Below are 27,285 nucleotides of genomic sequence, written 5' to 3' on the forward strand. Positions count from 1 at the left end.
CGCAGCAGGAATTCTGTTAGCAACTGGGCAAAACCATGTGCACTGCAGGGGAATCAGATATAACATGTGCAGAGAGAGTTAGATTTGGGTGTGGTGTGTTCAATCTGCAATCTAATTTGCAGTGTAAAAATAAAGCAGCCAGTATTTACCCTGCACAGAAATAAAATAACCCACCCAAATCTAACTCTCTCTGCAAATGTTATATCTGCCACACCTGCAGTGCACATGGTTTTGCCCAACTGCTAAAAAATGTCCTGCTGCGATCAACTTGGAATTACCCCCATTATCTGGATTTGAACTTTATACTGACTCTTTCTGTGTTTCTATGTGACCCTCTTGGTTCTCCTAGGCGCAGTCTCTTTACCTTGTGGCCAATACTCATTCAGTTTCAATTTTAATATTGTGACTAGTACTAAGTGCCACCTGGATTAATAGGTACTAATTACAGTTGCATCCCTTACTGATTTCATACTTGGAACTCCATTATTAAGCCAAATATGTACCGTACTTTCATGTTATGTAAGACTACTATAGACATGATTGCTTACTACTGCTACTGTTTCTTCATATCTCTATATGGGATGTAGTAGGAATTCCGGCAGTTGGTATCCCGATGGTCAAAATACTGACGCCGGAATTCCGACTGCCAGAATGCCAGCAGCGCTGCCACAGCTATTCTTACTCCTGGGTGTCCATGACACCCATGGAGTGGGAATAGGACCTGTGGCAAGCGAAGTGAGCCACCGAACCCACAGCGTGGCAAGCGCTGCGAGCCCGCAGGGGGCTTCGCTCCACTTGCCTCCCTGCCGGCATTCTGATGGTTGGGATTCCGCGTCAGTATTTTGACCACCAGGGTTCCAACCGCCGGGATCACGTACCCAACCCCTCTATATATTTAATTATAAGAGTTATGCATACTTCTTTGTTATTTACAATTCATGCTGCCTCTTTTAGGTTGATGGAGTCATTAATCTGCAATATGCCCCACCACATCTCTTTGCCCTGGTATATGGGTACTCATGGTGTCCCGGAATGGTTTGTTTTATCCCAATATAACAGCTACAATAACTGTACTAGCTACAATAACACGTTTTGCTATTCTGTTCTTTTAATGCCTCCACCTAAGCCTTGGACTCTTTTGTCCTGTTCCTGGGGTGGACTTCGGAACAACCTTAAATGGTAAGTATAAGGTTTAATTCAGATATAATCCAATACCTTTGCATTATGTTATACATGTGTGGTACCCCGCAGGTGCCCCTTGTTTAATAAACTGTTTTGTGGCCCCTACAACCCCCTATTGTGACTGCTGCCAGCTGTATAGGGACACTGGCATCACCAAGGTTAACAAAACCGTCTCAATGTTACATCAGCTACATCTCAAACACCACAGAGATTAGGACACAGAGAAGAGCAGCTGCATTGCATGGAGAGTGGGAGGACTGGCGCTCTTCTATTGGCTGATTCCTCTGAACATGGATGGAGCCTGCAGAGCGGGAAAAGAGAGGCGGGGTTTCCTCCAATGGTAGCCTAAAGTAATGGTGAGGCATACGGGCTACACTGAGGTGCCGCTAAGGAGAGCGCAAAGATGACGGAGCGAGAGCTTACCAGACAGCTGGGGAGGCATCACAGACTGGAGCTTTGGAGCTGTAGTCACAAATGCCGACTGGTAGACTGCAGCAGGAGTTGAATCCTGTGCTGACATAAAACATAGAGTGCAGATCGGATTGCAGCTGCCACAGGTACCTCTGACACTTCACTGCCTGGCTACCAGTTAATAGTAGCCATCGCCAGCCTGCCAGCCCCAGCTACAGCGACTACTAAAGTTAAACAGAGCTTGTGTCACCTAGTCATAATGCAGTACTTCACTGACTATTAGCCAGTAACAGCCACACAGCTCTGCAACCATCTGTGAGTGATATATACCCAGTGTGTTGTAGTGAGGCACTTTCAAGGCAGCACTAGGGAGAGACCTGTTGCAGTAGTGAGCCAGCACCTACTCCTCATCTAATACCAGTCACTGCCTATTCCTTACAGACACAGCAGCCATAGCAGACAGGCAGTTGACTGCGGAAACAAGTGAAAGTATACTTTAGACTTCACAGGTATTACCACAGGAGCCCTTTTGGTTACTTTTCCCCTCACTAGACTTAAGCAGAAATTGCTAGAGCACACCCAGTGTAGGATTACCCTGTCAGCACAGTTAAGGGAAGTTTGGGGACACCTCGCATGTTGCATGATATAATGTATTGATAATAAACTTTCTTATCTGCTTCATCTATAGAGAAAGGAACTGTGCATCTGCTTGCTTACTCTTTACTACTGTAGAACTGAACTGCATACCTTGCTTGCTAATATCTTCTGCTACTCGCTGGTTACAGGCTGCATAGCACCACCTGCTTGTATGCTACTTCAGTCCTTGCTACTGCTCACTGCTTTGTCCCTCCCCCCCCCCCTCTTCATAGACATTTATTATCAGGCTTTGAGTTGTTGCCCTCTCGGGGACTATAGTGGACAGAGCATTGACCCGTATTCAATTCAGGTACCCCAATCCAGGGACTGAGCCATATAGAGTCCTAGCCACCACCCAGTGGACAGTATAGGGTAGTACCAGGGCTGCCACCAGAAATTGTGGGGCCCGGGACTGACAGAATAGGCAGCCCCCCCCCCCCCTCCCCACACACACACACACACACACTTTTACAAAAAAAATCCATCCACCTTATTTCTCCCTACTTCTTTATTTTTGTTCTCTTCTTACCTCTGACCTCTCTACTTACTATAGGCTCATATACACTTTTTTTCAGAGAATAATCCCTTTTATATTATATTGCATGACATGCCTGAGCCAGCCCCGGTCCCCCTTCTCAGAGTCACAAACACACAAACACATACTTACATTTCCAAATCCGTCCTGAGAGTCCTCTCTGCTCTCTCCCACGCTGTCTACTCTTGGTCTCCTCTCCCCAGCTCTTCAGCACCACGGCTCCTCTTCACTGATGCGGCGTGACGTCATGACGTCACCCAGCGCCGCCTCAGGATCAAATAAACTTAAACAGCTGCTTGCTGATTGTGATCAGTGGCACGGAACTACAGCAGGCAGCGGCAGCGGGTGGGCGGAGGGCAGCTGCCCGGGCCGCGATGATAGCCTCAGCAGAAGGGGAGTGGCGGCGGTGGCCCCCAGGCAGTATCAAAGGTGGCGCCGCCGGGATATCAAGGGCTGTTTAACTGGTAGCAGCCGCGGTCACTGGTCAATCTCACTGGCAGCGTCCACCACTGGGAATAGCCACGGCTGGCTGTTTGAGCAGCCCGGGCCCTCCACTATGTCAGAGTGGCCGGGCCCGGGAAAACTGTACACAGGGCACCCCTTTTGATGGCCGCTCTGGGTAGTACAGTATCATCATAATTGATGCTTGTTCATTATCTACTTTATTGTAATTTGCATGTTATGTCATTACCTACAATTGTGTCACTGTTCTACAGTTAATTATTTGTCACCAATTCTTAAACTGTATAGCTTAACCAAGTTAAATCCACAGCAGTGACCAGTTATCTTTCCTGATAAATAAATATCAAGTCACCGTCCAAACGTGTGGTGATTTCTGGGGATTGTTTCTGGGGGATCCTGATAGTTGTGCCTGAAGCCTGTAGGTGAGATCCGGAAGAAGCCGCCATCATCGGGGAAACAGGTACGGCTGACAGCTGCACCGACTCCACTACCAAATTACCGTTATATTACACATGTACAGTGAATTTTCTTTTCAGGATTTGGGTAAAAGTTTTATTTTGCTGCGGCTTCCTCTGCAACTTGTCTGGAAACCATTTAATAGAAATGCAGCATTACAAATACATTTCAGCATATGAACTTTCCTTAAACAAAATGTGTATAGTATTGTAATGAATGCAGATATGAATTCAACAAACATCTATAATAATTACATTGAGACTTAAATAACACATTTTATAACATTCACCAAAATCTCCATACACTAAATCTTTAAAGTATTTAACCCAGCTATTAAATATTTTTAAAAACTCCCCTTGAAATCAGTAGGCATAGCCATGCTTGTTGGTGCACATACATGAAGCTTTACTCTTGTTGAAATTAATTCAGTCATTTATTTTATTCCTTAGCTTCAGTTAGATGAGTTACTCTTTTGTTTAATATTAATGGATTATTAAATGAGAAGTTTAGCCTAGGAGGAGACTTTGCAATTTTGGTAATTACTCATATTTCTTGCCATGACTCCAGTAGGTATTATAGCTGAATTGTTTTCCTTGTATGAACTCTCTGTATATTGAACATTATTTGTACTCACAATATTTGTCTTTCCTAAGATCTTAAGGTGCTCATACAAGGTATCGCATGCGCTTCATCGTATGCAATACCCCTTCAACTCCCGGCCAGCCGCCGGCAGCTTCTGGACTCATGATATCGTGAGTCCAGGTCACCTCACTCACGATGTGGTAACGTTAGATTGCATGCGATCTAACATTAAAACACATCTTTGCAAGGGACATCTTTTTATATAGACACGGTAGGAATACAAGTTGGCTGCTGTATTACATAGGAGTGGAGGTGCAGCGCACACCAAGCAAACACCACACAAGCGGCATATGCTCCATTGAATGCACAGTTGTGTATAGGCTGGCAGTGGAGATTCCTTTTAAGTACAGCATTATTGCACACTGTGGTGAGGAATATCATTGGAGAGATTGTGAGGAGTCCGTCTCTCCCTCTGAATAAGGCTACTGTCATGTTTAAACGCAGAAAGGAGAATCACAACTTATATGTGATCTAAGGTTTGGTGATTACCTGCAGAAATAATCCCCAATAATGATTTCAAGTGACTGTATATATGTATGTATATATATATATATATATATATATTTATAATCTTGTATTCTTTCAGCTTAGATGTGACCTAAGTTTCTGTGACAAAACGGCTGACAGGCTATGTACTGCATTTGACCTACATGTATCCAGGCTGGGAAGAGAGAGAGCAGATTCTGTCTTCCTGAAATCAACTCTTATCTGCAGTACCTAAAGTTAGGGATGAAAGCAATGCTCCATGTGCAATGACCAGACCAGAGGTTATAAATCCTGATTAGGGGGAGATGTCTGGATCAATCGTACTTGATGGAATATTAGGAATTCTACATGTTTAGATGACTAAGCCACTAAACTTACTGGCTAGTCATAAAAATGTTCAGGGGTGACAAGGTACAGATCCTCATAGACATCACTCTCCCTGGGCTAAACCCCCTCCACTGCCTGTTGCCAGGCACCTACAGCATGACAAAATGGTGTATGTTTAGTGTTCAGCAGGGAAGTGGTTAAAAATCCCATGGGTGGGGGCTGCTGCAGCTGAGGGCTATATGAATGTGCATCTCTTGGGGACCATAGCTACACAATACAGATGACCATTGCGTATTCTGTGAAATTCCCCCACAACAGAACCATCTAAGTTCGTTTGAGTAAGTGAGTTAAATTTTCTGCATTTTTATTTCTTTTCATTTGTTGGAGATGGAACCATAATCTGTTAGAGATGTGCACCGGAAATGTTTCGGATTTTGTGTTTTGGTTTTGGATTCGGTTCTGCAGCCGTGTTTTGGATTCGGACGCATTTTGGCAAAACCTCCCTGAAAATTTTTTGTCGTATTCGGGTGTGTTTTGGATTCGGGTGTTTTTTTTCAAAAACCCCTCAAAAACAGTTTAAATCATAGAATTTGGGGGTAATTTTGATCCTATAGTATTATTAACCTCAATAACCACAATTTCCACTCATTTCCAGTCTATTCTGAACACCTCACACCTCACAATACTATTTGTAGTCCTATAATTTGCACCGAGGTTGCTGGATGACTAAGCAAAGCGACCCATGAGGGTGGCACAAACACCTGGCCCATCTAGGAGTGGCACTGCAGTGTCAGACAGGATGGCACTTCAAAAAATTGGCCCCAAACAGCACATGATGCAAAGAAAAGAGAAAAAGAGGTGCACTGTGGTCGCTGGACGGCTAAGCTAAGCGACACAAACACCTCAATATCACAGGAATTATTAATTCTAATCAATGGTATTATTGGTCCAAATCACTGGAAGAAAATTACAAAATCACTGAAATTATTCGTTCTAATCAATGGTATTATTGGTCCAAATCACTGGAAGAAAATTACAAAATCACTGGAATTAAATGGCAGCAATGTCGGGAATTATATCAAATGGAAGTACCACTGGACATATACGGAAGTGTCAGACAGGATGGCACTTAAAAAATTGGCCCCAAACAGCACATGATGCAAAGAAAAGAGAAAAAGAGGTGCACTGTGGCCGCTGGATGCCTAAGCTAACCGACACAAACACCTCAATATCACAGGAATTATTTGTTCTAATCAATGGTATTATTGGTCCAAATCACTGGAAGAAAATGACAAAATCACTGGAATTATTCATTCTAATCAATGGTATTATTGGTCCAAATCACTGGAAGAAAATGACAAAATCACTGGAATTATTCGTTCTAATCAGTGATATTATTGGTCCAAATCACTGGAAGAAAATGACAAAATCACTGGAATTAAATGGCAGCAATGTCGGGAATTATATCAAATGGCAGTACCACTGGACATATACGGAAGTGTCAGACAGGATGGCACTTAAAAAATTGGCCCCAAACAGCACATGATGCAAAGAAAAGAGAAAAAGAGGTGCACTGTGGCCGCTGGATGCCTAAGCTAACCGACACAAACACCTCAATATCACAGGAATTATTTGTTCTAATCAATGGTATTATTGGTCCAAATCACTGGAAGAAAATGACAAAATCACTGGAATTATTCATTCTAATGAATGGTATTATTGGTCCAAATCACTGGAAGAAAATGACAAAATCACTGGAATTATTCGTTCTAATCAATGGTATTATTGGTCCAAATCACTGGAAGAAAATGACAAAATCACTGGAATTATTCGTAAACATTTGTAGAAAGTCGATGCTTTCTGATTACAGAAATGCTCAGATATTCCTGCAAATCCACAATCCCTTCCCAGAGGAAAAAGAAATTGAGAAACCGTTGTTTGAGAACGTTTGTTCTCTTTCCCTTACAAAGGAACAAACCACTTTCCAAGAAGACTGACGTTTTTGGGATTATGGAGACATAATGTTTTTGAATATAAATCCTAAAGCAGGTGGTGTATTAGAGCAAAAGAGTGCAAGAGACCAGCCATGCAGTTTCTAAAATATTATGACAAAATGTTACTGTATTTCATAAGCACTCATTCCTAACTCTGCTAAGTACTGTTTGGTATACTGTATCTGGCTTCCATGAGGTAGTTGTCCATTATTTCAGCTTCCATTGACCTTTTTGAAAGCGGTAGAAGTTATCGATTTTTTTTATTTTTTTTATTTTCCCCTATTTTTAATTTTCTCCTGCATAGCCCAGTAAAATGTTGCAATGTTAAGTATTGACTTGTGCCTTCTGGGGGTCCACTTCTTCACCAAACCCAGCCAAATCTCATCCTAACCCTCTGTTTCACGTTCTCTATGTACCCCATCTGTGTCACCCATGTCTGTCTACCCCTCCCCTTTAGATTGTAAGCACTCACAAGCAGGGCCCTCTTCCCTCATGTGCTTATCCTTTGTCTTACTTTAATAATCTTCAACTGTACCACATCCAGCAGTCTTCTGCCACCTGATACTTATTCCAGTGTCATATGCTGATGAAACTTTGTGTATTTACCCTATACTTGTCCTATACTGTCATCAACTGTAAGTTGCTGTTTTCCTGTTTGATTATTTATGTACTCTGTAATTGGGCGCTGCAGAACCCTTGTGGTGCCATATAAATAAAGGATAATAATATAGGGTGTATAATCCCCAGGTGTATCTCACACATCACACAGTACAGTGTATAGGGTGTATAATCCCCAGGTGTATCTCACACATCGCTCAGTACAGATTACAGGATGTATAATCACCAGGTGTATAACACACGTCGCACAGTACAGTATACATACTGGTCACAACAATGCAGCAGATATTGAGCACTGATCAGGATACTAGAAGTGACACAGAGCTGCAAGATACAGCAATGGTCTACTGTACTGTACTATATATGTATACTGCTGGTCACCAAAATGCTGTACTGTCCTACTATATACTGCTCACAAAAATGCAGCACAGATATGGAATGGATACTTGCAGTGACACAGAGCTGCACGATACAGCAATGGCCTACTGTACACAACTATATACTGTTGGGTCACCAAAATGCTGCACTGTAATAGTATATATACTGCTCACAAAAATGCAGCACAGATATGGAATGGATACTTGCAGTGACACAGAGCTGCAAGATACAGCAATGGCCTACTGTACACAACTATATACTGTTGGGTCACCAAAATGCTGCACTGTAATACTATATATACTACTCACAAAAATGCAGCACAGATATGGAATGGATACTTGCAGTGACACAGAGCTGCAAGATACAGCAATGGCCTACTGTACACAACTATATACTGTTGGGTCACCAAAATGCTGCACTGTAATACTATATATACTGCTCACAAAAATGCAGCACAGATATGGAATGGATACTTGCAGTGACACAGAGCTGCAAGATACAGCAATGGCCTACTGTACACAACTATATACTGTTGGTCACCAAAATGCTGCACTGTAATACTATATATACTGCTCACAAAAATGCTGCACAGATATGGAATGGATACTGAGCACAGATATGGAGCGTTTTCAGGCAGAGAACGTAGATATTTTCAGCACACTGAGCACAGATATTTGCAGCACACTGAGCACAGATATTTGCAGCACACTGAGCACAGATTATGGAGCTTTTCAAGGAGAGAACGCAGCCACGGCCTCTCCATTCAATCTCCAATGCACAAGTGAAAATGGCGTCGACGCGCGGCTCTTTATATAGAATACGAATCTCGTGGGAATCCGACAGCGGGATGATGACGTTCGTCCGCATTCGGGTTAACCGAGCAAGGCTGGAAGATCCGAGACTGCCTCGGAACCGTGTAAAATAGGTGAAGTTCGGGGGGGTTTGGATCTCGGGAAACCGAACGCGCTCATCTCTATAATCTGTGTGTATTTTTAAAATCTTCTTAATAATCTTTGTAGCCCTTTTTGTAACTAAAGCTCTGAAGTACAGTATTCTTGGAATTAAACTTAAAATTCTAGTTCTCACTTTCTGTGTTTCTTATGATCCAAAGCCCCATGTGGCAAGTTACCGATTTCTCAAAATATTAATAATTGTGTATGAAGGTAAGGGCCGAAGTTTGCCTTCAAATATATAATGTTCCTTCAGCTGGTGGTAGTGTAGCATGTTTGATTAATCAGGTTTGTCAGAGTGACCCCCACGTCGCATGTGGCAATTCTCAAATTGGCGTATTTGTAGAATTGTCCGGCAGCATCGTGACAAAGTGGTGGCAAGTGGTGGGATGATAATTTTTTGTTTTTCTCTAAGAACTTAAGTGAATGTGGTAATTTTTACGTGAGCGGAACACCCACTTCACCAGAATCAAAACTTAGAGATTTACCATAATTTAAAAATCCACACAGTGGGGTAAATTTACTAAGCTCCCGATTTTGACCGAGATGCCGTTTTTTCATCAAAGTGTCATTTCGGTAATTTACTAAGCACTAATCACGGCAGTGATGAGGGCATTCGTAATTTTTTGCAAGTTCAGGTAAAAAATTACGAATGAATACACCATCGGTCAAAACGCGGCTGTTTAAGTATGAATCTCGGTCATTTACTAAGAAGTGCAAAGCAAAAAAAGAACAAACACTGCCGTGAAAAATTACAACTCGTAAAAAAGTGCTAAAAAAAAACAGACCTGCTTTTTTTATTCGTGATTGGATAGGCATGCACGGATCCATGAGATCCGTGCATGTATATCAGTGGGAAGGGGTGGGAAAGTGCTTATTTTTTCAAAAAAAATTGCGTGGGGTCCCCCCTCCTAAGCATAACCAGCCTCGGGCTCTTTGAGCCGATCCTGGTTGCAGAAATATGGGGGAAAAAATGACAGGGGTTCCCCCATATTTAAGCAACCAGCATCGGGCTCTGCGCCTGGTCCTGGTCCCAAAAATACGGGGGACAAAAAGAGTAGGGGTCCCCCGTATTTTTAAAACCAGCACCGGGCTCCACTAGCTGGACAGATAATGCCACAGCCGGGGGTCACTTTTATATAGTGCCCTGCGGCCGTGACATCAAAAATCCAACTAGTCACTCCTGGCCGGGGTACCCTGGGGGAGTGGGGACCTCTTCAATCAAGGGGTCCCCCCCCCCAGCCACCCAAGGGCCAGGGGTGAAGCCCGAGGCTGTCCCCCCCCCATCCAATGGGCTGCGGATGGGGAGGCTGATAGCCTTTGTTGTAAAAGAAAAGATATTGTTTTTAGTAGCAGTACTACAAGGCCCAGCAAGCCTCCCCCGCATGCTGGTACTTGGAGAACCACAAGTACCAGCATGCGACGGAAAAACGGGCCCGCTGGTACCTGTAGTACTACTACTAAAAAAATACCCAAAAAAAGACAAGACACACACACCGTGAAAGTATAATTTTATTACATACATACACACATACATACATACTTACCTTAAGTTCCCACGCAGGTCGGTCCTCTTCTCCAGTAGAATCCAAGGGGTACCTGTTGAAGAAATTATACTCACGAGATCCAGGGGTCCAGGCTCCTCGGGAAATCCAGGGGTAATCCACGTACTTGCATAAAATAAGAAAACGGAAAGCCGAGCCACGAACTGAAAGGGGCCCCATGTTTTCACATGGGACTCCTTTCCACGAATGCCAGAAACCCACTCTGACTGATGTCTAAGTGGGTTTCTTCAGCCAATCAGGGAGTGCCACGTTGTAAACACACTAGTACTAAAAGTACCAATACAGCGCTAAGAATAATTATTTGCAGACAGGTGGAAAGGATTAGTCAAAAATTTAATATAAATTAAAATTAAAATTCAAAAAATAGGTATAGTAATGTCTAAATGACAATTAATACATGACGAGAGCAGTTAAAAAGCCATGGCTTATTTATGACAGCCAAATAGAATCAGCAACAGGACAGGGATTTTCTATTATCCAGTGGTTGGTGGACCTCAGTTTTCCTTTTACCATTGAGAATATACGTCTCTCCACAAATAGTTACCAATCCTGGAGGTGCATTTACAAACTTCCTTGATGGTTTCTCAACACGTGAGGATGGCAGCACATCAGTTGAGGGAAGTGGGTTAGTCCTCCATTTGCAGTGGGATGGTTGTGGGAGGATGGTTCCTAGCTTCTTTAAAGGTCCACCGTCCAAATGATCCTGGATGGTCTATGTCCCAGTGTCCAACAGGTAAGTCCTTACGCGTTTCGCTGTCTTCAGGGGGCAGCTTTATCATCATCCTCACGTGTTGAGAAACCATCAAGGAAGTTTGTAAATGCACCTCCAGGATTGGTAACTATGGCTTTTTAACTGCTCTCGTCATGTATTAATTGTCATTTAGACATTACTATACCTATTTTTTGAATTTTAATTTTAATTTATATTAAATTTTTGACTAATCCTTTCCACCTGTCTGCAAATAATTATTCTTAGCGCTGTATTGGTACTTTTAGTACTAGTGTGTTTATGTTTTATTTGGATTTGACTGTCTAAGGTTTTTACAGCTGCTCAGGAGAACCAGCTCTGTCAAGCGCGAGGTACACCCACTCTTTTGAGTGAAGAGAGGTTCCTTTGGTTTTCGCAGTGCCACGTTGTAGCACTCTCCTGATCGGCTGTGTGCTCCTGTACTGAGTGACAGGCGGCACACGGCAGTGTTACAATGTAGCGCCTATGCGCTCCATTGTAACCAATGCTGGGAACTTTCTGCCCTGCGGTTGACCTAAAGTGACGTCACCGCAGAGCAGAAAGTTCCCAGCATTGGTTACAATGGAGCGCATAGGCGCTACATTGTAACACTGCCGTGTGCCGCCTGTCACTCAGTACAGGAGCACACAGCCGATCAGGAGAGTGCTACAACGTGGCACTCCCTGATTGGCTGAAGAAACCCACTTAGACATCAGTCAGAGTGGGTTTCTGGCATTCGTGGAAAGGAGTCCCATGTGAAAACATGGGGCCCCTTTCAGTTCGTGGCTCGGCTTTCCGTTTTCTTATTTTATGCAAGTACGTGGATTACCCCTGGATTTCCCGAGGAGCCTGGACCCCTGGATCTCGTGAGTATAATTTCTTCAACAGGTACCCCTTGGATTCTACTGGAGAAGAGGACCGACCTGCGTGGGAACTTAAGGTAAGTATGTATGTATGTGTGTATGTATGTAATAAAATTATACTTTCACGGTGTGTGTGTCTTGTCTTTTTTTGGTTATTTTTTTAGTAGTAGTACTACAGGTACCAGCGGGCCCGTTTTTCCGTCGCATGCTGGTACTTGTGGTTCTCCAAGTACCAGCATGCGGGGGAGGCTTGCTGGGCCTTGTAGTACTGCTACTAAAAACAATATCTTTTCTTTTATAACAAAGGCTATCAGCCTCCCCATCCGCAGCCCATTGGATGGGGGGGGACAGCCTCGGGCTTCACCCCTGGCCCTTGGGTGGCTGGGGGGGGGGGGACCCCTTGATTGAAGAGGTCCCCACTCCCCCAGGGTACCCCGGCCAGGAGTGACTAGTTGGATTTTTGATGTCACGGCCGCAGGGCACTATATAAAAGTGACCCCCGGCTGTGGCATTATCTGTCCAGCTAGTGGAGCCCGGTGCTGGTTTTAAAAATACGGGGGACCCCTACTCTTTTTGTCCCCCGTATTTTTGGGACCAGGACCAGGCGCAGAGCCCGATGCTGGTTGCTTAAATATGGGGGAACCCCTGTCATTTTTTTTCCCATATTTCTGCAACCAGGATCGGCTCAAAGAGCCCGAGGCTGGTTATGCTTAGGAGGGGGGACCCCACGCAATTTTTTTTATTATTTTACAGTGTTTAATTAAAAAAAATAAAAAATAAACCCCAGCACGGATCACACAGATCCGGCCGAGATTGATTGTAAAAAAAGTCGGCAGTGTTTTGCTAATCACTGCCGTAAAAATAGGTAAAAAACCACGAATGACATCGACATCGGAAGAAAAGAAAAACCCGAATACGACAGCTTAGTAAATCCATCGTAATCAATTCAAAAAGTTGCAGTTTTACACTGTCGATGTCATTCGTGATTGAACTTTGACCTTTTTTCGGAAATTACGAATCTTAGTAAATTTACCCCACTGAGTGGGAATCTCTGTTACCCTCCCCTTCTCTTGTTTTTCTTTTCTATCTGTTTATTAGGCAAAACGTGAGGTCCAAGATATCAGAGTATAAGCAAACGAGGAAGGATGTCCTTGTGGGGCTGAATCCTCGAGGACAGAGGGATTGCCAGCACCAAAAAGACTAAGTATAAGCTGGTCAAACCTCTCCAAGATGTCGACCAGAGGCAGGATGCGGAAAGGGATCAGACTGAGTCAAATGCTGTTGGTGGGAAATCCTCTGTCCCTGGATATTACAACAGATACTGGTACCATTGCTAGGCAGGGGTCGGATCCTCCTACTAGTTCCAGTGACAATAGTGTCTTGGACCAATATTTGCAAACTGCCCTCAAATATAGGAGGGATACAGATGATGTGACACCTCTACAGCTGATACAGCAGTAACGAGAGGCTGAGGCTGCAGAGCATAAAGCCGAATGAGAGGCTGCAGAGCATCAGGCCGAATGTGAGTACCAACTGGAGCTGCAAGTCTCAGAGGCCAGAGTGCTATTTGTGACCCGGGTAAGAAAAAGCCCCGGCATGATCAATTTCTGGTGTTGGAGAAAGATGGTGAGCTGAATACTTTTTTCAGGAGCTTTGAAAAAACTTGCCGAAAGTTTGTACTGGACTCCAGCTAGTGGGCAAGCTTTTTGGGAAAAAGCTTTGGAAGCATTTTTAGATCTTCCCCAGGAGCTGGATGGTGATTATACTGCAATTAAGAAAGCCTTGTTAAAGCATTTCACATCACCCCTGGGGCTTACCGTCAAAAGTTCAGAAACTCTAAGCACAGTCCCTCTGATACCTATGCGATGCAATTGTCAACCCTGTTGTATCAATGGGTTTGAGGGCTTGCAAGTGAAGGACAATGATAAACTGAAAGATCTCATACTCCAGGAGCAGTTCATCGCACTCTGCCCAGCTGAGGTTAAAGACTGGGTCCTGGACCGGAACCCCAAGTCATCGGAAGAGGCTGCCTGCCTGGCAGACCAATACACCAGCACCAGGGCTTCTGGGGCAAAGAAGATCTGGGGAGTGCCAGGGCAAGTCAGGTGGAGAGAACGGAGATCCGGAGAATCACCCCCACAGTCCTTTTCAATGAAACCAGTGGCTGCTGCATTTGTTGGAGGGGTGGGGAAAAAAACCTGTTTTGGCAAATGGCCGCAGGTGTTTTAATTGTCGTGAAGTGGGGCACATCAGTCTTAATTGCCCCCAAAAGAAGAAACTTCCAGCGGGGAGTCAAGCTATGAAACCTGTGCCAGCCGTACTGTGTGTCGAAGGACCCGAAGAGAGACCACGTGACAATCTACAAGCCGTCCAGGTAGGACACAAGGTGGCGCTTGGGCTATTAGATTCGGGTGCTGATCTGACTCTCGTACATTCAGGGCTGGTGGACCCAGAGAGCCTTATCCCGGGGAAGACTATTGCTGTACGGGAAGTGGTAGGGATCAACCTAGAAGTTCCTATGGACCGAGTATTTCTTGACTGGGGGGTTGGAAGGGGTGTCAGGGACATTGGTGTGCTGGACAATCTACCTGCCAGTGTGCTTCTGGGGACTGATCTAGGAAAGATGCGCACTGCCTATGTAACTAGAAGTGATGTTGTTAATGACACAGTATTGCCAGATAACCCTCCTTCCACTCAGGTGACCTCTGCCAATCCGCACAACATTAGTGAAAATGTATGTGATATTGATAATGGTACCAACCAGTGTGTACTAGAATCTAACCCTTTGCACTTTCACAGTGCAGAAATGTGTCAAAATGCCTTTCCTAATGTAGAGGTGTGTAATGTACTGTTGACAGGTAATGCTGGAAATTTACAGTTTACAGTTATCAGGAGGTGGGGTGAATACTGTATGTAACCCGGTATGTAATACAGTTCCTGTACTAGCAGTAATGACACACAAAGTAGCAGCACATAAAAGCTGGGATTTAACCCCTGCAGGTGGGGAGGGTGAATCCCAAGCAACAGATCCCCCTTCACCCCTCTCCCTTCCTGTAGAAGTTGCAGGCTCAGACCCTGGCCTAGGCAAGGGGGGGCATCAGCTGCTTTGTTTCCTTACACTGATCAACTCTTCAGAAGTGAGGCATTCTAAGCAGAGCAACAGACTGATCCTAGCTTGATAATAGGTAGAGAAGAAGACTCTTTTGTGGGCGCACTCTTTACTTTACATAAATATAGAAAAATAGTCAAAGTATATTAAAATACAAATTTTAATAATTCAACAAGATAATTCAACAAAATTAGGACAATTAGTGGTTCATCAAGAAGATAATGGTGGTCAAATAATTAACAAAATATTCGAAATAGCACTATGTGCTGATATGAAATGAAAACTGGGTTTTGGCTGACGGAAGAAAATTCTAGACGTTATATATTAAATGGTACATTCTACTAATAAGCCAATCACTGTTATGCATTCCCCTGTAATATAGTCTGGATACTGGTGGTACTTAAGAGTAGTATAAATGTCTCTGTCTTGTCTCCTGCCAAAGAAGAGAGGGGAGGAGGGGACGGAAAGGGGAAAGACGAAGAGTGGAAGGAGAAGAGCAGTGTGAATCTGCTGTCAGTGTTAGACACTATATGGGCTCAATCAATGAGCTCTACTGCACTGAGTATTCCTCAATGGTCACCCACTTGAGTACTGACCCAGCCCAACACTGATTAGCTACCGAGATCGGAAGGCTTCGGGCGTTTCCAGTGTGGTATGATAGTAGAGGAAATGACCAATATTTCGAAGCTCTGGAATCACTGATGAGAGTTCACGAATTTACAAAGTTAATCAGGACAGATACCAGAAATAGAGGAAATCAGATGGATCTGCTGCCAATGTTAGACAGGGATGTGACCCTGAATCACTGGTGAGAGTCCACGAAAATAAAGAAGGGAAGAAAATAAGTAAATAGTGATAAAGTCTAATAGGCTTTAAATCCCAAATATGGCAATAGTAAAATGAGCTAGAATATTTACTTTATAATTGGCAAAAATTGCCTAGATACAGGGTGCCTGAGATAACAAAGCAGAGACAAAGGAGAAAAAATGACAGAGTACCAGCTATGAAAAAGTATCCAATATAAATTATTGGTACTTTAAAGTAGCAATGAGGTTGTAGCTGAATTGCAACTAGAGTGTAACTGTTACAAAAGTATCCACTGCAGATTGTCAATACTCCAAAAGGATATACATAAATAGCAGTGAGATTGTAACTGGGTTGCAATGATGTGTCCAGACTAGGGAGGATCTATCGAGGTTTTTAGATTGAATCACTGCCAATATCATCATACCTATACACGAATAAATGGTAATAAAACATTATAATAAGGTTTATAAATATTGCAGATATTGATGTAACTGCTGAGGCAGGCAAGAACCTATTAGCACAAAGTCCGTCAAGTAAAAAAATGTATAATACCAGAGTGATAGTAGTAAATGCTCACAAGAGCAAATAAAAAAATATATTAAGCTACTGCGGGCCTGCAACTCCCAATATACACTATGTAGTGAAATTGTTGTAGATAGGTAAGAAAAGAGAGTTGATATTACCCGCGCAAATGTAGGGGTAGATTAGCCCCTTCTAAAGTATTGACATCCGTCTCCTCTCAAAAAGGTGCTGTCAGCCTGCTAGGCGCCCCGGACATCTCGAATGATGAGGGAGTTCAAGAGCCGCCGGTCTGATGGTGTCCTGTCGGATACAAGCCGCCGTCAGACGTCAGCTGCTTCAGTCAGTTGCGATAGGTGAGAGTCAGGGGAGACGGAGGGCACGGGCAGATGCCAGATAACGTCCGTGGTTCCGGTCAGCCAAAAGGACAGAGGTGATGAACGCGTTTCACCCGTCAGCCAGGCTTGATCACTTCCTTTTTTATAAAAAATAAAAAAAATAAAAAAATATAAATATATATAAATAAAAGTCTGTTTGGATAAATTTCAGAGGTGCCATAATTATGTTTGACCACTAGATGTCATAGGAGTAACCTATTGATTAATAAGTATCAATATAGGTATGCATATACACATATATATGTTTTAATATAAATCCTAATTTTTTATATATATAAATAAGTTGTGATTTAGCATTGTGTATAGATGGTATTTAGTAAAGGAAGTAAAAGTATATCTATATATGTAAGGAGACATATTCATTAGGTTATATTTAAACTAAAGTGAGATTGGGAGGAGGAATCCAATACTAATCACAAGTGAGATCTGGAGGAGAAATCTAACACTATTGAAAATGAGGCTTGGAGCGCAAGCGTGATTGCGCATGCGCAGACCTGGAAATGCCGGTATTTAAAGTCAGAAAGAGGAAGGAGAAATATTCAACACTGAGGAAGCCGCCGAAGCCGGAGGGTAGGCGGAGAAACGCGTTTGGGACACTCTCTATGGATAAAACCACATCACAAATTACTGCTGCTGTTGCAGCTAACGGAAGCACCCCGATCAGCACAGGCTGTGCTACGGAGAGCCGAGATCTTCTGTGACCGCTATCACGCTGACTGCGGCGGCTGCGGCTGTTTAAAGTGGACACTGAGGTTTGCTGCACCGAGGAGGTAAACCCATTACCGGAGAGGGGGACATAAACCCCAATCACCATCGCCCCTTGCGGGAGAGGCTGCTACACTCACAAGCGCTGGGAGGAGAGGTACTAAATAGAGTACATAGCGTATTGTACTCGTGAAGTGTGGACTTTCGGTTTTAGACTCTTACATCCATTTCTATTTGGCATAACAGCTGACTACATTTAAAACAGTGATACATGTTTAACAGCATTAAGCTTGGTATGATCTATGGACGGTAATAATTAATAGAAGTTCATTACTACCATTTGACTTTAAGCATTAACAGCTGATTTCCAATTAACAGCTGCATCATTAATTACGATTATAGTGCACTAACAAAACAGTTTGCTTGAACGAATGGATATAACTATTGGTTTTGAAATTTTATCTGCTTGACTAACATCTGCATGTGGAGCTTTTTGAAAAAAACCTACCTGCTTACTAATTACGCATACCGTGCTATATTAAGAGGATAGAAAATCTCACTCCAGAGCTTTATTAAGAGATTTATAGAGTTATAAGATTTTTGCTATTTTAACTGGATATAATTGGATGAATTTTTCTTAATGTGGAATTGTTCTTAATACAGTACATATTTTAGATTCATCGATACTGGCCGGTGTCATAGTGTGTTATGTGTATGTGTAAAAAGAATTTTTTATGTACTCTGTACAAAATATAAAGTAAAAGTTATTTTCTATAGACAACGTGAAATAGCGCTGTCTCATTTCTTGTTTGGCTTTCTTTAACTCTTGGGATAACTGGGATCAGTGTCCCGAGACTAGCAGCTTTTCACATTGTAGGTCACAGCGCCAAGTGTATATCCCTATATCTATTTTTTTGCCTCGTCAAAGGTCTCTTCAATGAGGCCGGCCCGGGAGCAGCAGCATAGCGATGGTCGGAGCCGGGTTCACAACACCCGCTGCCACCTTAGCTCCCGCAGTGTCACTGAACTGGCCAGAGCGGCAACTGAGCCCTGAAGCAGACCCAGCAGAGAGGTTATTTTTTATTACATTATTTGCATTATCATGTTGGTGCAAGGGTTAGGGCATCCATGGTCACATTGTATGGTTTGGGAACTGGAGAGGAACAACCACGTACCTTGTTTTCAGGATGCCAGCTGTTCAGGCTGTACTCACAGCTAGCCCTGACACAAGGCAGAAGCATTCACATCTACTGCAGGTCATCCACAGTAAATGCGGGCATATGCACAGGATGGGCTCTGTGCATGTACCCGCCGGGCGAACGTAATAATTCCGGCTGGATCACGATTTGTGATCCAACCTGAATTAGGCCCTATGTGTGCAAAAAAATCATCATTAAGTTTCCATGTATAGAACAGTGTAAAAAGAAAACTTCCCTTTTAATTGTGTCCATGTGATTCATTTAGACCAATTGGAAGTTCTATGTGATTTTGCCTTTGATTTTGCTGGGGATTTTAATGGTGATTTGAGGTTCGATTTGGTAAGAAATTTCATAAATGTAACTCAAAATCCTTTCCCAAAATGGACCAACATTGAATTTGATTTGAAAATCAAATGCAAAATAAATTTTTAGCAAATAAGGAAAATTTTAAAAAATGTAGACGCTCAAAAGGAATCGATTTCAATTGATTTTGAAGATTCATAAAGTGCTTTTCAAAATCAAAATTTTAGTAAATATACCCCAAGGAGGTATAATCAGTGGCGTCAGAAGGCGGGTGCGGGGGGTGCGACCAGCACCCGGGTTCCCCTCTCGGCAGGGGTGACACTAAAGTGCCAGCTCTTCTGTAGTGACAGGAGCTGAGTGCTGCAGTGAGATCATCTCCTGCAGCACTCGGCTCATGTCACAGATAAGAGCCGGCACTGCAAGCTGACCAGTCTCCGGAGGCAGCCAGCATCTTCGGGGAAGCTGGACATGCCCCTGGAACGAAGGAGAAAAGGTCTGCGAGGCCACGCCCCCTTTTAAATTAGGCTTCGCCCCCTTTTCGGACATCCGCGGCTCCAGCAGGCTGAGGGGGGTGCTAATACAGAGTGCGCTCCGGGTGTCACCACACCCGGTGATGCCTCTGGGTATAATGAATAATCCAAAATCACTGAATTGTAAAGTGAAAATAAAGGTGAAACCTACAACATTAATAAGTCCATAAAATGACACACAACAAATGTGATCTATCTTATTGAATGTCAATGTGGGTTTAAATATATTGGTAAAATGAGGAAAGCCATAAAAATTAGATTGGGAGAGCATATAAGAATTTCAAAAAAGGAAACATTGTCTATTCCATCCCTGGACATTTTAAGAAAGCCCATTCATGTTCTACTGATGCTATTAAAAACTTTATAGGTCTTGACAACCTTAGGAGCATTTGGAGACAGAAGAATATCAAATCAAGATTAGCAAAAGCTGAAATGAGATGGACATATAAATTAAGAAATATAATACCGGTTAAATTCAGACTTTGAAATAGTTTCCATAATTTTTTTGATCACTTTTATGGATCTCTTAATAACCCCTGGAATGTTTTTTATTTATTTTTATGTTTAGTATTTTTCTTTTTGTGGGTAGATGTATTTATTTATTGCATATATAAGAGCAGTAATGCACCTCTTTGGTTTATTTTTAGTGCCTTACACAAAGATCCATTCTCCATTTGAACTTGACAACAAAGACCAGCTGTGCAATATTTATGAAGTTAGGCTCACCCTTGGACTTATAGTAAATGTATTCCCAGAAAAAATGGTGATGTGCCAAAAACCGGGACCAGAAGTCTGGTGTGGCTATAGCACACACCCGGCCAGCAGAGGGAATGGAAGGCGGAAACGTGCACTGGAGGAATACTACTTCTAGGTGACACGAGCCACATCTGAATGGACTGAATAAAGCCCATCCATTAAAATCCACCAATGAACAGAGCAGATAGCGACAATACAGGTACATCACTTCCAGTAATTCAGGAAGTGGGGCAAACACCGATCTGATTATTAACTTTAGAAAGAACTTATATGTGCATTTTTTGTAGGGATGTATGCAGGCCCTTTACTCTGGTTTTGGTTTGGGATCTGTATTTTTTAAGAAAAATCATAAAAACAGCTAAAATTACAGAATTGTTGCCTCTTTTTGTTCCCACTGTATTATTAACCTCAATAAACTTAATGTCCTCTCATTTCCAGTAAATTTTGATCACCTCACAACTCACAATATTGTTTTTATCCAGTTTAGGCCAAAAGGTTGCCCCAAGGTAGCTGGATGACTAAGCTAAGAAACAGCAGTGGGCGGCACAAACATGTGGCGCTTAAACTTCCAACATGGCACATCTAGGAGTGGCAATGCAGTGGCAGACAGGATGGTAGTTTAATAAACTATGCAAAAAAAAACAACAAAAAACAATGCTCCAAACAGCACATAATACAAAGAAAAGTGGTGCAAGATGGAACTGTCCTTAGGCCCTCCCATCCATCCTTATGTTGTATATATTAAACAGGACATGCACAGTTTAACAAACCAATTACTTCAGCGACAGGGTCTGCCACTTGTGGCTGAAATAATTGGTTTGTTTGGGCCTTCACAAATCAAGCTGCCAATGGTCTCTGCATATACATACAGACTTTGCAAGATGACATCATCGTCACCATCACCAATTCCTCATCCCCATCAGTGTGTACATCCTCTTTTTCACACAATATTAATTCATTCCCGTTGGAATCCACTGTATTAAGTGTCTCTCTATTTTGTGGATATAATTGTTGGTAAAGGTATTCCTCTGGAAATGGTAATTCATTTTGATGAACATCATCTTTTCCACATTTTGGGGAAGTAACCTCCTATGCAGATCGCTGACATGGTTCCCGGCTGCGCAGAAAACTCTTTCTGAGTACACACTGGAGGGTAGGCAACTTAAGTAAAGCAAAGCCAGTTTGTGCAAGGATCTCCAAATTGCCTTTTATTTCTGCAAGTATTGAAACAGACTGTCTGACATGCCTATTTGGATGCTATCACTGAAATAATCATCAACCATTCTTTAAATGGTGACCGTATCATATGCAGTGACAGTAGACATGTTAGTGATTGTAGGTAGCTCCTTCAGTCCAGACCAGATGTCAAAAGTTTTTACTGACAGCTCTGCATCACCGCCAGTGGGTCGCTTATGAAAATTGAGGGTTTTTTTCTCGCAACCGCAGTTGCCGGAGAAACTGAAGGAGATGTTGCTGTGTCATGTACCGCTTGAGCTGACAATTTTATCACCAACAGCTCTTTGAATCTCTGCAGATCTGTGCCCATCGGAAAGAAAGACTCAATGTATGACTTAAACCTAGGATCAAGTACGGTTGCCAAAATGATTTTAAGAGATTGAGGACCCTTGGATCCTGGCAAAGTGAATGTAGGGCTTGATCTACAAGTCCAACATATTTAGCAGAATTGCTCCATTTCAGTTCCTCCTTCACTTTCACCTGCTGCTTTTGCAAAAGTCTGATTAGGGGAATGACCTGACTCAAGCTGGCAGTGTCTGAACTAACTTCACATGTGGCAATTTCGAAGGGTTTGAGAACCGTATACAACAAGGAAATTATTCTCCACTGCGCTATTTCCCTATGTCATATGTCGATGTGTAGCTTTGAATAGCCTTTTGCTGCTCCTCCGTCCACTGAAGCATATAGAGGGTTGAATTCCACAGCTATAACTTGTCAGTCTAGAGTCAGACACAGCACAGTAGTACACTATGCCCGAGTAATAAGAAAGTACACAGCTAATGGCCATGGCTTGTGAGTCTGGAGTCAGACACAGCACAGTAGTACAGTATGCCCCAGTAATAAGTGCACAGCTATGGATTGTGATTCTGGAGTCAGAGACCGCAAAGTAAGCATGCCTCTTATACACAGCCCCTTAAGCAGAGTACAGTGCAGCTAATGGTAGCGTGCACTAGATGTAAATTGAGTCCCGGCCGCGGCACCTTTTATGGATACCAAGTCCCGCAAGAATCAGATGCCGGGTGGATGACGTTTAGCCTCCTTTTGGATTCCAAAAATGGTGCAGAGATATGAGCATCTCCTCGGAAACAGTATGTTTAGATGGGTTCAGTTTTCAAGAGACTAAACCCACTCATCTCTAATTTTTTGTATACTTATTTAGTTATTAGAGGATATAAGAGTGAAATGTACTGCATTATTGTATCACTTTAGTAAGTTTTTATCCTTTTTTATTGACAGTAAGTAACCTAGAGGGTCACTATATAAACTAGATTAGTTAAGCACCCCACTATGCTTTGAAAAAGATTCTTTGTAGGTCGAACCGTGTTGCTAATGTGTGTGACCAGACAAACCATCAACCAGGAGGCTCAAACCCTTTGGACTGACCTCACCTTACCAAAGAGAAATCCGTAGCTCACAGGAACCTTCTAGTAGGACAGTCCCGCCGAACACCATTTTGGTGTGATCCTTAATTTCTTCCTGGACTGGATGTATGTTTTTCTCTCTTGTGTATTTATGTAATAAATTATAATACTTTGGGGTTTTATTCTGTGTGTCAGCACCCAAAGAAGACATAAACCCAGCTTTTGTCACAGGACTGCAGCCCGCACAGGTAAACTCTGTCAGTGTCAGTGAGCCAGATGCAGTCTGTGACTGCAATTGCTTCACTGTGACTGGCAGTGACTTCCTATTGGAAGTCTTACCTGTCAGTCACAGATACTACAGGCAGTCCCATTGGGAGGTGTCTCCTCCCTCTGGGACTGCCATACCAGGTTGCAATAAGCAGAGAACTGGCTTCCTGTAGGCAGCCACTCCCTGCCTTCTGCACAGTTCCTGTAGGCAGCCACTCCTGCCTTCTGCACAGCAGATGCAGTCCATAGAAGCTGGGGGTTTGTGCATGCACAGTCGCACCCTGGTGTCTGTGCATGCGCTAGTCCTACCACCTGCTGGATCCATTGCGCATGTGCCGGGTCCCAGGGCTGGCTGTTTCCTTTCCTATCCAAGCATGGTGGTACTGGCCGCCCCCCTACTAAAACTAAGAAGGAACTAACTCTGCAAATTACACTTTGTGTATACAGATTTGGAAGTATGCATCTCTTTTTAGTGTGAAGGCGTAAATGCGACTGTGAAAAATATGTCCTGATGTTGATGACATTCTGCAGCTTTACCTAGACACTTCCCATTGGCTGCATTATGATTGGCTAATTATGTTTGTTGAACCTGGAGGGCACTTCTGCACAGTCTATGTAATGTTCCTTCAGCGAGTCATCAAGTCATTTACCAAGATGGCCATCATTTGGTCTCTGAACATGCACTGCACCATTACGTCACTGTATAAGAGCACCACAGGGAGACATGGTTAATTAGTCCTTGTGTTATATACTGCATTCAACACATCAACCACTGCTTGTATTCTGTACCACTCTTCATACAGTCACAGGATGCTGGTCTGTATGTTCCATTCAAACTTCACTCCATGATGACAGTATGTATAACTGTGAGTACGACTGTACATCCAGATTACTGCTAAATAAACCATCCACTATTTAAGTATTGGGCGGTGTCTTGACTTTGAGGTATCCACTGGTGTATAATATGACATGCCATCTTTTGGCATTGCTATGGATTACGGCGATCCCTCAAAGTCACGTGTCATGATGCTTTCTGGGTGCCCTAGGTAGACGGTCTTATGAGTTATAACACAGCCGTGTCCATCATGGGAATTATTGTCATTCTCCCAAAATGTATATTTCATGAATGTCTGTTTTGCTAGTTTAAAACTATGGGAGTTATTCAGGCTTGTTAGCGAACCAAAAAAGTAAGCAAATGGGCAAAACTATGTTGCACTGCAGGTGGGGCAAGTGTAACATGTGCAGAGAGACTTAGATTTGAGTAGGTTATATTTTTTCTGTGAAGGGTAAATACTGGCTCCTTAATTTTTACACTGCAATTTAAATTTCAGTTTGAACACACCCCACCAAAATCTAAATCTCTCTGCACTTGTTACATCTGCCCCACTGCGGTGCAACGTGGTTTTGCCCATTTACAGTATGTGCTTTTTTGGTTTGTTAACAAACCTGAATAAAGCCCTATGTCTGAATTGTGTAAATCTTGATGAGGTGTGAACTAGGATCTTTTGAAGATTACACGTCCTGAGACAGTGTTTGCTTTTCATAGCAGGGGAGCCCTGTTCTGGCCCTGGACACTGACAAACAGGCCAGCAGTCAGCTTCCTGCCATAAACCCTAGCCAGGTCAGGGAATCCCATATCCTACCAAAAGGTATGACTATTTAACCATGTGCCTTAAGCAAGAGAGATATATGAGCTTAGTGGTCCCAGAGGCAGCCAAATTTTCATCTACACAGACTTTTATGAGAACAAAGGGACAGATTTTTTTCACCTTGGAGGGTGTGGGCTACTGAGGAAAGAGAGGTTGTGGAACTATATAGCTCAGAAGCACTCACTGCTGATTGTCAATCTTCAAGGGAGTAGCTTCATGCTAGGAGTGAGCCAGCTTCTGCTTCATGAGGTCTCTTTTCCCCAGATCACCTAAGCATCAGAGTAAGTTAACTTAGGGTTCTGACTTTATTACTTTGAATTTCTTGAAGTCAGTGACTGCATATCATAATTGTATGTCTTGTTATTTACTTGTTTATTTGTAACTTAACCCTGGAGATATTTCTCAATAAATCCTAGAAATGTATCAGTGATATGATATCTCTGTGCTCTAAAAATTCACATGCCTGGAGAGGCCCATGCTACATATTGTTAATAGCTGTGGATTTTACAACTGTGATTTTAGTGTCTGGCGCTCGCAAGAGCACTAGGCAGTACTCTGCGTGGTGGCGGCTCGAGTAACATCCACTTCACTGCTACCCACCTGCATCAGGTTGGTGTATATGAGTGCAGGCTGGAGTGGGGTGCTGTGACACATAACATCATCAATAGTACACACATATTTCAGCAACCTTCTCAAGCTGATTGCGTTTCATTAAATTGCATTGTGGCAATATTACTGCTCATATTTCTTCTAAACCTTACAAACTTTGCACCAAAGAAGCAGAACATTCTTATTGCTCTCAGAAAGTGGTAAAGCAACAGCTATGGGGTGTTTCTAGTTACCAATAGCCACATTTCATTAGTAACACTGCAAGCACACACATGCAACGTAGGGGGACACAATTGTGGGTATTTTGGGGGTACTGAAAAGATATTTTATTAGTGATATTGCAAGCACACACCCATATGTAACACTGGCCCCATATGCAGAGGCAGGCTCATTTAATGTACAACTGACATCAAGCATCTTCTTTTCTGACATCCTTTTTATGCCTGTATTTTCTACATTAAAAGTGTCCCAACTATATGGAAACTTATATAGTGCACAGATTATTTAGAAATCAGAGCTTTTACTGAATAAATAAAGCATTAGCTTATGTATTAAAAAAAAATACTTTTAATTTATTATTGTGAAAAGTATTGTAAATGTAGTCCTGTCATATATTGAATATAATTATGGTCTAATTCATTGTTATTTTCTGGTACAGAAGTCTTAAAGATGAATATCTTGTTTATTGTATTAGAATCGATTTAATGTCATATAAAAGATACTGCTCAGTCTTTTTAGTGCGATAGTATCTGCAGCTCTTTTATCGGAAGGTCTGCACACTGTCCTCTCACAGCGACAAGCAAAGAAGAGATGACAGTCGCTGTGAGCCATAGCTCATAAAATGCTTATCTATTAGGAAGTGCTCTCAAAATAAATCCAAATACGATTATTCATTTTTAATAGTTGGATATGGTGCTTTTATTTGAACATACTTTTAAAAATAGTAAATCCAAATGCAGTTATTAGTTTTTAATAGATTGATATGGTGCTTTTGTTTGAACATACTTTTAAAAATGGTAAATCCAAATGCAGTTATTAATTCTTAATAGTTGGGTATGGTGCTTTTGTTTGAACATACTTTTAAAAATGCTGGTTTCTGATTTATTTATTTTATTTTATTAGAATATTTATTTACTTACATATTTTGGCCTTTTTAAAAATATATATATATATTTGCTGGAGGAAAGGTCTGCACAGGAATATACAATTTAGTATAATGTCATGCTGTTGCCCCTGCTCTTAAAATAAATTAAAAGTCCCAATTTAACCAAAGGGGAGGTGCTCCCAAGAATATTGCATATCACCAATATTTTATTGATTTCAGTAAATATGTATAAATTACTTTAGGTGACAAAAATCTCAGTGTTTTTAACTATCTTCTGAAAATGGTATGGTTCTTCATCTCCCTGGTATTATACAACCATGAAAGGTGGTTCAAATAAATGCACATATACTGTATGCCTGAAGAAGTCTCTGGCAGACGAAAAACATTGATTATCTCCACTAGCTGTATTCTGCACACCCTGGGTATCGCTAGAATATGTGAGAACTTTTTAAGATCAAACACTCAAATTTACTAAGAATTGTTTTTCACAGAATCATATT

At 42.3% G+C, this 27,285-nt stretch overlaps 1 pseudogene; it reads right to left on the bottom strand.

Moving 5' to 3' along the window:
• Window positions 1–15,888: 15,888 nt before the first annotated feature.
• On the bottom strand, window positions 15,889–16,007 carry LOC134945772 (5S ribosomal RNA; annotated as a pseudogene).
• Between the last annotated feature and the right edge of the window lie 11,278 nt (window positions 16,008–27,285).

This window comes from Pseudophryne corroboree, chromosome 1, assembly GCF_028390025.1.
Source record: "Pseudophryne corroboree isolate aPseCor3 chromosome 1, aPseCor3.hap2, whole genome shotgun sequence".
Lineage (NCBI taxonomy): Eukaryota > Metazoa > Chordata > Amphibia > Anura > Myobatrachidae > Pseudophryne > Pseudophryne corroboree.